The sequence below is a fragment of the Sorex araneus genome, chromosome 4 (assembly GCF_027595985.1).
Source record: "Sorex araneus isolate mSorAra2 chromosome 4, mSorAra2.pri, whole genome shotgun sequence".
Taxonomy (NCBI): Eukaryota; Metazoa; Chordata; class Mammalia; order Eulipotyphla; family Soricidae; genus Sorex; species Sorex araneus.
The window spans coordinates 29,387,090-29,398,808 of record NC_073305.1 but is presented as its reverse complement, the minus strand read 5'-3'; positions in this window follow the sequence as shown (position 1 = coordinate 29,398,808).

The window sequence follows — 11,719 nt, the reverse complement described above, 5'->3', positions numbered from 1 at the left end:
GGTACATGTAGTCAGCTGTAAATAACAAATCATAAAGTGAGTGATAGAAAAAAAAGGTGTTAAAATTTTTTTCTATGTAATTCTAGAACCAGCTTTAAAGAGAAAAATTATAGATTCCATTTACTCATTAATGTCACACTCACTTATTTCATGAATATTTATTGAGGGTCCAGATATTGCTAAGGACTGTTTTTGATAATGAAGATAGAAAAGTGTGTGTGTCCCATATGATCCCCTGAGCAACCCCAGGAGTAATTCCTGAGTGCATGAGCCGGGAATAACCCCTGTGCATCACCTGGTGTGATTCCAAAAGCAATAAATAAATAAATAAATAAAACAAAAACACAGAAAAGTATGTATGATTGTGAGTGGGGGTGGGAGAGGGCACACAGCCAAAGTAAATTCTTGCTTTAGTGAACTTGCATTCTTATGTGAAAAACTTAATCAAGTGTGCTGCATAGTAAATTATGGCTTATTAAATTTGTGTGGTAAGTGATACGATTTAATAAGCAAAGCTTCTAAAATCTATGTCTGGGATTTGCTGTGATCAGGTATCATAAGATACGTAGACATGGACATGATTGCCATAATGAATAGCATATATTCTTAGAACCCTAGAGGAAGCAGACACAGTGCATCATACATGGTTATGTTGAGAGAGGACCTACTCCAATCAGAAGTCAGAAGGAACAAGAGGAAGTCATAAGCCATAGACATTACCAAGATCTTCATGGCCAAGCAGGTGGACAAACAGTGTAGGACTATTTTCAATAATTCTAGTAAACTTTGTGTACAGAAACTCTTACTGGTTATCTGGTACTTAATGTTGGGCTGATATAGGGGACAAAAACACTATCTTGATGTGTAAGTTTGATAAAGGAGATTGTTGTATCTATGTGTTCTTGACTGATTAGTTTGTATTCTATTTTTGGCTTGTTTGGGGACCGCACTTGATGCTCAGGTTTCCTTCTGACTCTGATGTGAAATGACTTCTTGTAGGACTTAGGGGACCACATGATTGATAATTGGTTATTGATTGATAAATGATAACTATTTTTATATTATAATTGATCATTATATCATAACTGATAATGATCTGGGCTGGAACGATAGCAAAGCAGGTAGGGCCTTTGCCTTGCACATCGCCGACCTGGGTTCAATTTCTCCACTCCTCTCGGAGAGCCCAGTAAGCTCCAAGAGTATCTCACCCGAACGGCAGAGCTTGGCAAGCTACCTGTGGCGTATTTGATATGCCAAAAAAACAGTAGCAAGTCTCACAATGGAGATGTTACTGGTGCCCGCTCAAGCACCATTTGATGAGCAACGAGATGATAGTGATAATGACAGTAATAATGATTGATAACTGATAATTATTATCAAACTCAGGTCAGCTGTGTGCAAAGCAAGTGCCCTACCTGCTATATCTTTCTTGTGCCAAGATTAGTTTATCTTTAAATGTGTGCTCTGGGTAAATGTTTTGTTCCAAGAATTGAATAGACCCCAAAGATATTTTTCCTGGTCACTAAGTGCATGATACCCAGTGCATCAAAAACAGAAAATACTAAAAAATATTTTTATATATAATATATTTAAAAAGGTATGAAAAATGCTTATAATGGATGAATTGCAATTCTATATATGAATAGTGGGAATACAGAATGTAAAACATGGTGTAAAGCTTGAAGTTGGCAAGGAAGCAAGATATTTTTGTATCTAAATAAAATGTTTTTAGGCAGAAGAAACTGCAAATATCAAAACATTGAAGTGAGAATGTTCCTGGCAAGTCTAAGGAGTCATAAAGGGGTAGGATGAAGTGGACAATTTAAGAACATGAGAACAGTAGAAAGAAACCAGAGATATAATGGGCTGAAATTTCTAGACAACATTATAAAATGAAGAAAGTAAGAAGAGTAATTCTGACACTAAAGAAATAAAAATTATATTATTCACAGGGGTATTACCTATCTTGAAACATACAACAGTAGTTGTTCAATCGAATAAGTTTCTGCAAGTTGTTATAAGATAAAAATATGCATACAACAGTTAAATGAAAACAATATTTTAAAATAAATATTGCAAAATATTTAAATATTATATAAATATCAAGTAAAGCATGTAGAATATAATTGGTGAAAGGAAAGTACTGTACTAGTATTTACCTTTGGATAAGATGATTAAATATCATAAGAATGTCAATTATATTTAAATCAGCTTTTAAACTCAGTGCAATGCATTTCAGTAACTTATTATTTCATAAATCATAAAGGAATTTATGTAAAGAAATACCTTATAATTACTCTGAAAAATACATGGGCTAAACAAATATTCGGTCAATTGGTTAATTTTAAATAAAAGGAAAAGAGAAGTGATTGTCTCTATTGGATATTTAATTATGCCACAAACATGATTCTAAAATGGTATACAGTTGATAAAAGACAAATTAGAATAAAAATATACAGATACAAATAAATGTGGAAAGTTAATGGCAATGGCATTATCAATTAAGTGAGAAAAATATATATTGCTTTGTAAAGATATCTCAAAAATCAGATTTTTTCTATATAACACTGCATATGTAAGTAGATTTTTCAGTAAAATAAACATGCAAAGATGGAAAGACAAATCTAGGGCCGGACAGATAGAACAGCAATTAGGTCATTTGCCTTGCATTGTGGCTGGCTCGGGTTTGATCCCTGTCATCTCAAATGGTACCCCCAGCACTGCCAGAAGTAATTTATGAATGCAGAGCCAGGAGTAAGTTATAATCATTGCCAGGTATGACCTAAAAAGTCAAAAAGAAAAAAGAAAAAGAAAAAAAAAAAGAGAAAAGACAAATCTATAAACTTGGATGAAAATCCAGAAAAATATCATTGCAAAGAATTCCTTCAGAGTAATTCTTTGCAATGAAAATTCTTCATAATATCAAATACAACTAATAAGACAAGCAACTGTAAATAAAGCAAGATTTAAAATAAAAAAATAAAATATTGTTCAACTCAACAACAAAAGACAACTCATCAAAATAAAGGAGGGGGAAGACCTGAATACTTTCCAAATAACACATAAAGATGGCCAATAGATGTATGGAAAAAATTATATTACAGATTATGAGAGAAATGCAAATCAAAAATAAGTTATTGCCTCACACTGGCCAGAATGGCCTACATCAAAAAGACCAGCAACATGGATATGGATAGAAAGGATTTCATCCACTTTTTGTTGTAACATAAATTAAACCTTTATTAAAAGCATTATGGAGATTTCTCAGAAACATATAAATAAAAATATCCTATGACCCACGAATTCCACTCTTAAGCATCTATAAAAAACATAACATAAAACACGAAGTTAAAAAGATATAATATGCACACCTATGTCCACTGCAGCTCTGTTTGCTAATAATTTAGAGCTAGAAATAGCCCATGTCCAAAGACAATGAAAGAAGATACACACACACACACACACACACACACACACACACACACAGAAATTTAAGAATGCAATAAACCTGGCCTACATAAACTTACATAAGTGGAATTGTAGGGAGTCATGGTAAGTGAAGTCAAATGAAGCATAAGTACCAGATGATCTTACTCTTATATAGTATGTAGAACAAAAGTAATGAACAAACAGTGTCTGCTAAAAAGCATACTCTTAGGATCCAGAGCAACAGTACGGCAGGTGGGATGTTTGCCTTTCAGAGGCCAGCATCCCCAGAGCTCTGCCAGAAGTGATCCCTGGGTGCAGAGCTGAGTTAGCCCAGAGCACAGCTAGATAGCTAGATATGGTGTGCACACACAATACACACACACACACAAAGCATAACTGAGACTTGATAAAACTGAAGATAGCAAAGTGGAGGATGGGATAGGAGGTGTGGATATAGCAAAAGGAGTCCAGTGGGATGTGGTGGGGGGATACTGGAAGTAGGCGGTGGGTGCAATATGGTAATATTGTACCAATAAAACATAAAAATATTTATACTATTGTAAACCAATGTTAGCTTAATAAAAATCATTGTTACAAAGCTTAATACTGAACTAAGGGATAATACAACAAGTCAGGAACTTGCCTTGTACATAGCTCACCCCGGTCCAGTCCCCAAACACGCACACTGTCCTTCCAGCACTTGAGTGCTCCCTGAACACAGAGTAAGTAAGTAAGTAATCTCTGTACCACCAGGTGTGGCCCAAAGGCTAAAAGCAAACAAAACAAAAGATGGAATAAAAGATTAATACAATGATAGAGAAGATGCTGAAAGAATTGCCATTGATTCAGGGGAAGTACTTATTGCTAAAAAGGTCTTGTGAGGCTAACATTCAAGCTGACAATACAAAACTTTAATACATCTTCAAGAAATCTTTGAGCTATCACATGTTATGCCAGGCTTTGTTATAACCAAATACAAATATTTGCATTTACTCATAATTTGTAATATAATTAATATCAAAAAAAAGCTTGATTTTTTTTCTATTTTAGAGAAGGATCTGGGTGAGTTCAAGTCACAGCTCTCTTACTTAGCATTTGCATAGTCTTGAACAAGTTGTTGCCTCATTTAAAATGTTTTTCATTTTTTAGCAAATGGTAAATGTTAAATAATTCAATAGGATTAGCATGAAACCCCCTTTTTTAGTATTTCTTAAGTATTCTTTCCTCTGAAGCATTATCTTACATGGCGAGTTACACTCCTCCATTCTGTAATTGTTGATACTTAAAGAAGAGCCAAGTTTTCTTACTCTTCTTTCTTTCAGTTTCCACCATGTAACCATATGAAAATTTTCTTCCAGTTTTTTTTTTTTAAGTAGGCATCAGAGATGACATCATTTGGCACAGCACTAACAGTGGTATAAAAGGAAAGAGAACGAAACTGGAATGCAAAGAAAAGCAAAAACGGGAGGCAGAGGAGAAGTGCCTTTAGCATTCAAAATCCTTGTTCCAGATGTTTCTGAGCTCAGTTACTTCCTTGCCCTGCCTGCAGCTGTATTCACCAAATACACCTCTGCCTTTGAGTTTAAGCCATTAGAAATGGACTTACATTCAATTTAAATTTAAAGAAAAACACAGGTCTCAAAGCTTCAGGTTGTCTTGGTTCTACATTTCTAAACGTTTTAAGTGAACCTGAGACAAGATCTAGACAGTTCTTGGCAAACAGACAACACTTTGAAGAAAACAGATATACAAGTACCTGGGAAAATTGTTATTTAAAAATTCACTCGTTTTCCATGATTTGGAAATCAGCCAAGCATAACAACACTTTCTAAATGTTAAGCAATTTACAAAAGATAATCATTATTTGGTTAACCTATGAGTTAAAGTCAATCACTAAAGGACATTTCTTTTTCAAGAACTACTAAAGTTGCTGACTATTATGAATTAGATAGGTTTTGGTATATAAACCCACATATATGTAAAAAAGAAAAAAAAGTCTCAAAGTTTCAGAGTTTCTGGGATGGGGCTTGGGGACTAATGTGGTCAGGCTCAGGACTGACACATGGTGCCCAAACTGCCTGCACAGAAATGACCTGGAATGGTATTCCCATGTCCTGACTGCTGACCTTAGGCAGTAATTCAGAAATTACTGGGAAGTGACACTTTGAAATCATGTGTGTAGTGATTCTTTCTCTTCCCAATCCTAAACCATTTCCACATATCTCTTTCAAAGATGCCAAAACATTTCAGACTGATTATGCTCTTCGACACTCACTTTCCTAACCGTAAATTTTAGTGATCAAGAAACATCACTCTCTTCAGTCTCTCAATCCATAGTCTGATGAAGGTTCATCCTTAATGTTCAGACATATTAATCTTTACTTAGTTTTGGTTGTATCTTTCCAATTACACTGTGTTTTTTTTTCCTTTAATACTAGCCATTCCTGGCAATGCTTATTAGAAACCACCAGGATTATATCAGACAGTTCTGAGGGTGGGAAACACAAGATTCTGGGGAACACAGACTCAGTGCCTAGTACATTCAAAGCTTGTATTCCACATCTTGAGTCCTAGGTGGTGCCTTTTTTTCAGGCCCACCCGTAAAATAGCTAAAATCTGCTAGTGTAATGACTTTAAAGGGTTTTTTTTAATGCTATTCATCATGTATACTATTCACTGCCAATGATAATTATGCCTCACAATTTCTTCCCCAGAATTTCAAAACTCAGTAAAAACATTCATCATGCAGTACTTAATAAGTAGATAACACCTAATTAGTTTTCATATCTTGAAAGTTTTGGAAGAAAGGCAGCTTATTAGTGGGAATTTCTAAACATTTAGTAAGTCTTACTATGCCCTTGTGAGTGCTATAAAGCTTTTAACATTTTAGAATGTAAAGCTGAGAGATTTGGGGTTACTGCCACACCACCAGACAGTACATTAGTAAAACTGGGAGTGAATTCTAAAACCCTAATTTTCAGTTCATTGCCTTCACTGCAGAACTCTACATATTTTCTTTTATCGGTGGCCAAACAACTCAGTTTTAAATGGGCTCTGATGTCTGACACAGAATGTTTTCTTTTGTGTGTCTGCTGAGGTATGTTCATCATTACAATGGAAAATATCGACAGTATGCTGCAGATATATGCTTAACCCAAAATGAAACATGAAGAAGCATCAGGGCAGAATTTGAATTTCTGGTAATCCACATCACTGGCAGAGTACCTAAACTTAATTAGCAACCTGAAATTTTGCAACATTAAAGCTGGTGCAAATCTGGGGAAACTTTTATACAAACCTGCCAGATTCAGGGTTATAGAGGGATGGATTTTTCTGAAAATGTTTCCTTGTCATAATGACATAGTTAAACTCTTCTAATTGCTGTTTTATGTACTTTCAGGCATGGCAGTCCCTGGAGTCAAAATGAAAAAGCTCTTATAGTTACAGATCAAATCAGAAGAATTATTCTCAAATTTAGATTCAAATACAGGTACCTCTCAGCTCTAAGAGGAAAATCCTAGTGACTTGACCTTTTATTTATGTTCTGAAAAATAACATTATTTTTATGATACTTCCTCTGGAGAATCATTTCAAGGAGGACCCTAGAATCAATGAAGTAAGAAAATTACTGCATACACAAAAACCATGCCATTTTTTGTGTGCTCTCCTATTACTCACCAAAATCCAAATTTTTCAGATATAATGAGATAGTTCAGAAAAAGTGATATAAACATAATGCAGTCATCATGATGATTCAAAGAAACTATGATGAATGAAAGATGTCAAGTGGTAGAGTATGGACCCGACACAGGCCAGGCCTGAATCCCTGGTACAGTGTATGCTCCTGGCCTGGAGGCAACCAGATGTCACTTAGCATGTGACTGTAATTTAAAAAAAAAGCGAATATATAAACTCCCCTGAGAATTCCTACCTAATCAACTCCACAACACATTTCTCCTAGGAATTATTACTATATTGAAATTGTCATTTACTTATTGTTCATTATTATATGAGTCATTTCCATATACATTAATTGCATTAGTAATTCTACTGCATTAATATCTTATTTATTATGTCCATTGTCTTATTAATGGACATTAGAGATCTCACATTGTGAGTGATTCAGATATTTGTTGCAGAACACTCTATTATACACATCTTCTCATATGTAATAAGTTACTTTAGGTGTTTAACTTTGGAGTGATTTGTAGCCATAGTCTTTTTTTTTTTTTTTTTTGCTTTTTTGGATCACACCTGGCGATGTACAGGGGTTACTCCTGGCTCTGCACTCAGGAATTACTCCTGGCGGTGCTCAGGGGACCATATGGGATGCTGGGAATCGAACCTGGGTCGGCCGAGTGCAAGGCAAACACCCTACCCGCTGTGCTATTGCTCCAGCCCCCTGTAGCCGTAGTCTTATCTGTTTACTACTTCATTAGATTATATACCACTCAAAAGAGCTGTACTAACTTAACTTTAAATAAATTTAGAATCACTAGGTTTTGGTTGGTTTTTAGGTTTGGGGGCCTCATCCAACAGAGTTCATGGCTTTCTCCAGGCTCTGTGTTCAGAGATTTATGGAGGACTTGGAAGACCACATGAGATGCCATAAATTGAACCTGGGTTGGTCACATGCAAGGCAAGCTCCCACCCTTTGTACTATCAATCACTCTGGCCCCAAATCACTAGTTCTTTAATTGTAACAATAACCTGAAATAGAATAACTTTACACATGTTCGACAAACACTTGCACTTTTGTAGATAATCCTTTCTTGAATGCTTTTGCACTTTTGTAGATACCATTTTCACATTTTTTCCATTAAATGCATTATATACATGTCCAATATTATCGTATCACATGATATGTCAAAGGGTTTTAATAAGTAAAGTGCCCTAAAATGTTTTTACCAGAATATAAAATTTTATTTTATGCAGTAAAATAATCTGGGGGTTGGGCAAACCCAGAAGTGTGAATGCTTACATCTTACATCTGGTTTTGTGCTCATGGTTGTGCTTATGGTTTACTCCTTGTAGTAATCATGGGTCCATATGCAATATCAGGGAGAAAACCAGGACTGTCTACATTCAATGCAAGTGCTCTAATCCCTGTACTATAGCTCTGTCTCTGAAAAAAATATTTTGATAACAGAAAAATATATATTTATATAAATCTGAGACAATGGCTAGAAAAATAGTTATAGTCAAAGATAAATTTTAAAAATCAGTATATTATATAAAATTAACTTTAATACTAAAAGAGTAAGAATTAAAATACCATTATTGATTGAACCAGAGAAGGTGACATACTTTTATATCAAAAAATTTTTTTTCTGGAGGTATGTAATATAAGAGAACTTCATTTTTTATGCAAAGTGAGTAGGTAGCACATAGAATTAAAAATCAAGAAATAGCAACAGGAATATCTAATTTACATACAGAATAAAAAACGTTAAATAACAAAACTAGTTAAAACACTTTTTAAAGAAAGGTGAAATTGGAGATTAAGAGAAATCATGAAACAGAAGCTATATATATGCATATTTAACTAGCATATACATAGTATGTCCCTATACATAGTACTAGTAAGCAGCTTTTAAAATTTTACATGTAGAGATTATAGAAATAGCTTCAAGTGCTAGACAACATACCTGGCATTTACAAAGCCCTAAATTTAATCTGACACTACAATGACCATAAAGTATTGCAGGATATTGCACTGGAGTCTCCCTAGCACGTCCATAGGGGGATTCTGGTGGCCCCTTGCACCACCTAGCTCAGGCAGCACCTAGTCTCAAAACTGCTGCACCTACTATAGCCTGGACTGGTCCTAAAATCGGAGCACTACTGAGTAGCCCAAACAAAAACAAAATTATATGTGTATGCATAAAAATAATATTTTAATTAAACAATTTCAAAGAAAATCTAATAAAAACGTAAAGTTTTAATAAAAGATATAGCATATGATTATATATGCAAACATAATTATAGCCAGGATATTTACTACCTAATAGACTTGTAATCTATATTTAATAATTTAATATATTAATATCAACACATAATGTGTAGAGTATTATTTTTAAATTATTGTATTGACATAGTTTTAGTATGTCATTTAATAATTTATTTAATGAAAATATCAATTGCAATATTATCTAAATTTTCCACATTTTCTAACATACAACATTTCTCAGCAAAAATTGGTGTCATTAACTTTAGGATAAAAAATAATTCTGAGGGACAAGATTATCTTTTCCAGGATGTTAATCATGGACTGAAAGAGAGACAAAGAAATAGGAATTGGTATTGTGTATGCCAAAATCCAGGAGGATCTGAACTAGAGAGTTTATGGAAATGTTGAAGGTCAAGTTAACCTAGGATTGTAAGAAACTGGATACGGAAATAAGGATAGAGACCATTTCTAGGTCTTTTAAAGAATCATTTTGGGAATCTTTTGAACTTCTGGTTTGCGTGAGTTTGTTTCCAAACCACTGATAGGAAAAATTTGTCTTGCAGAGCAAAATGAGTTTTGTTTTAGTGAGAACCAGTCCTTTATTGCACCATAATAATCAGGACAGTCTAGCTGTAGTTAGCCCTAATTCTCAATGGTCTGAATAGCTTTATTCTTTCCCAAAAATTGTGTCATGAATGTTCCTGGTTAGTGAATTTTGTGCCAATATTGTTGTTTATTGTTATCAGGTAAGAAAAAAGCAAGGCATTACAGAGACTCAAAATGAAAATTATGTGTGCCAATTCTACCCATATTTTATTGACCATAAGGATATCACATGTCCTCACATAACTGCAAGTAAAGCTCGCAAAGTATTTCTTGTAAAATGTGAAGAGTGTGACAGCTTTGTGGAAATGGGGTAGTTTTTTTTTCTTCTAATGCCAAATGGGGAAATTCAAGAGAAGGAAACGTGAAACTGAATCTCCAAAGACTGAACCAGAGAGAAGTGTCATTATGAAATGTCATTATGGAAATGTTAGTGAACATCAGGATGAAGATAAAATCTAAACTGTCCCACTGAACACTGCTTGGTGAGTTTCCTCATACACATACACACAAGATAAAATCTAAGAAAATATACAACTATCAGCAGAGAGGACTTGACCAGAGAAATGGAATCAGAATCACAGAAAGAAACTCTAGGGTGCTGGACATATACTAATGAGGAAAGAAAAAAACTAATGAGGAAAGAGCCTGCAATTGACCTTGACAAACAAACTCATGGAAAGCTTTAACACTAGCAATTTCAATGAATTTGAAAACAGGAAACAGTAATTGGGGTTGAAGAGATAAGGGCAAAATGAGGCATAAAGAATAGCATAAAGTATAGTATTAAGCATTCTTTAAATATTTCAAATAAAAGAAAAAGTAAAGGAGGAAGCATGGGTAATGAAAATTCCACATGCTTATTCAGCAATAATTTGATTTCCTTATTTTTAATTTCCTCTTTTCATTTGTCAGGAATATTTTATTGCAGAATAGATTCTGATCAATGAAACCACACAGGGTTGATTTAATTCTAATTCTAGTCAAGAGTTTTAAAGTACTGATTGAAAACCTGCCAACCTTCCTTACTATTAATGCTGAACTGGAGTCCCCATATTTCCCATTAAATTGTCCCAATGTGTGACTTATGAATTATCAAATTCTTCTACACTTGTAGAAGACAAAATCATCACGAATTAGAATAAGGAAAATATGACTCTAGAGGAGATATGAAAGGGGAAACAAGAAAAATTATGTTTACTAACCAAAAAAAACCCATATCGTGTAGATATCTGTATAGTTACACTTGTAAAGGGCTTAGTAGCTTTAGAATAGTTGCTATGTGAGAAGAGTAACAACTACAATCATTATCAAGAGTCTTGGGGGATGTTTGTAGTGATACGGATGTCTCAGATATTCACTCAGCCTGAAATTTTATGATCCCTATAAAATGTTTGTCAAATGGAAGTTAATTTTATCATCCAAAAAGATGTTATTAAGAGTGGGGTGTGGCTTAAACTACTTAGGAACATTTGCTTTTTTCCCCCATGTAGGAGTCATTTCATAAGCCTAAAAGTCATGTTGCTCAATCTAAGAAGTCAGAGTCTAGAAAGTTGATGCCTTTGTTATTCTTAACTGTGTCTCTCCACAGCACCCAATAGCACAGAAGTTCCGTGTCACAGGCTAGGAAACTCACTTAATCCTCCTCAGCTGCCTCACAAGAGGAAACAGGGAGAGAGAAATCACATTTTCACATGAGAAATTATGATCAGCTGTGATCCCTGTCAGCCCATGAAT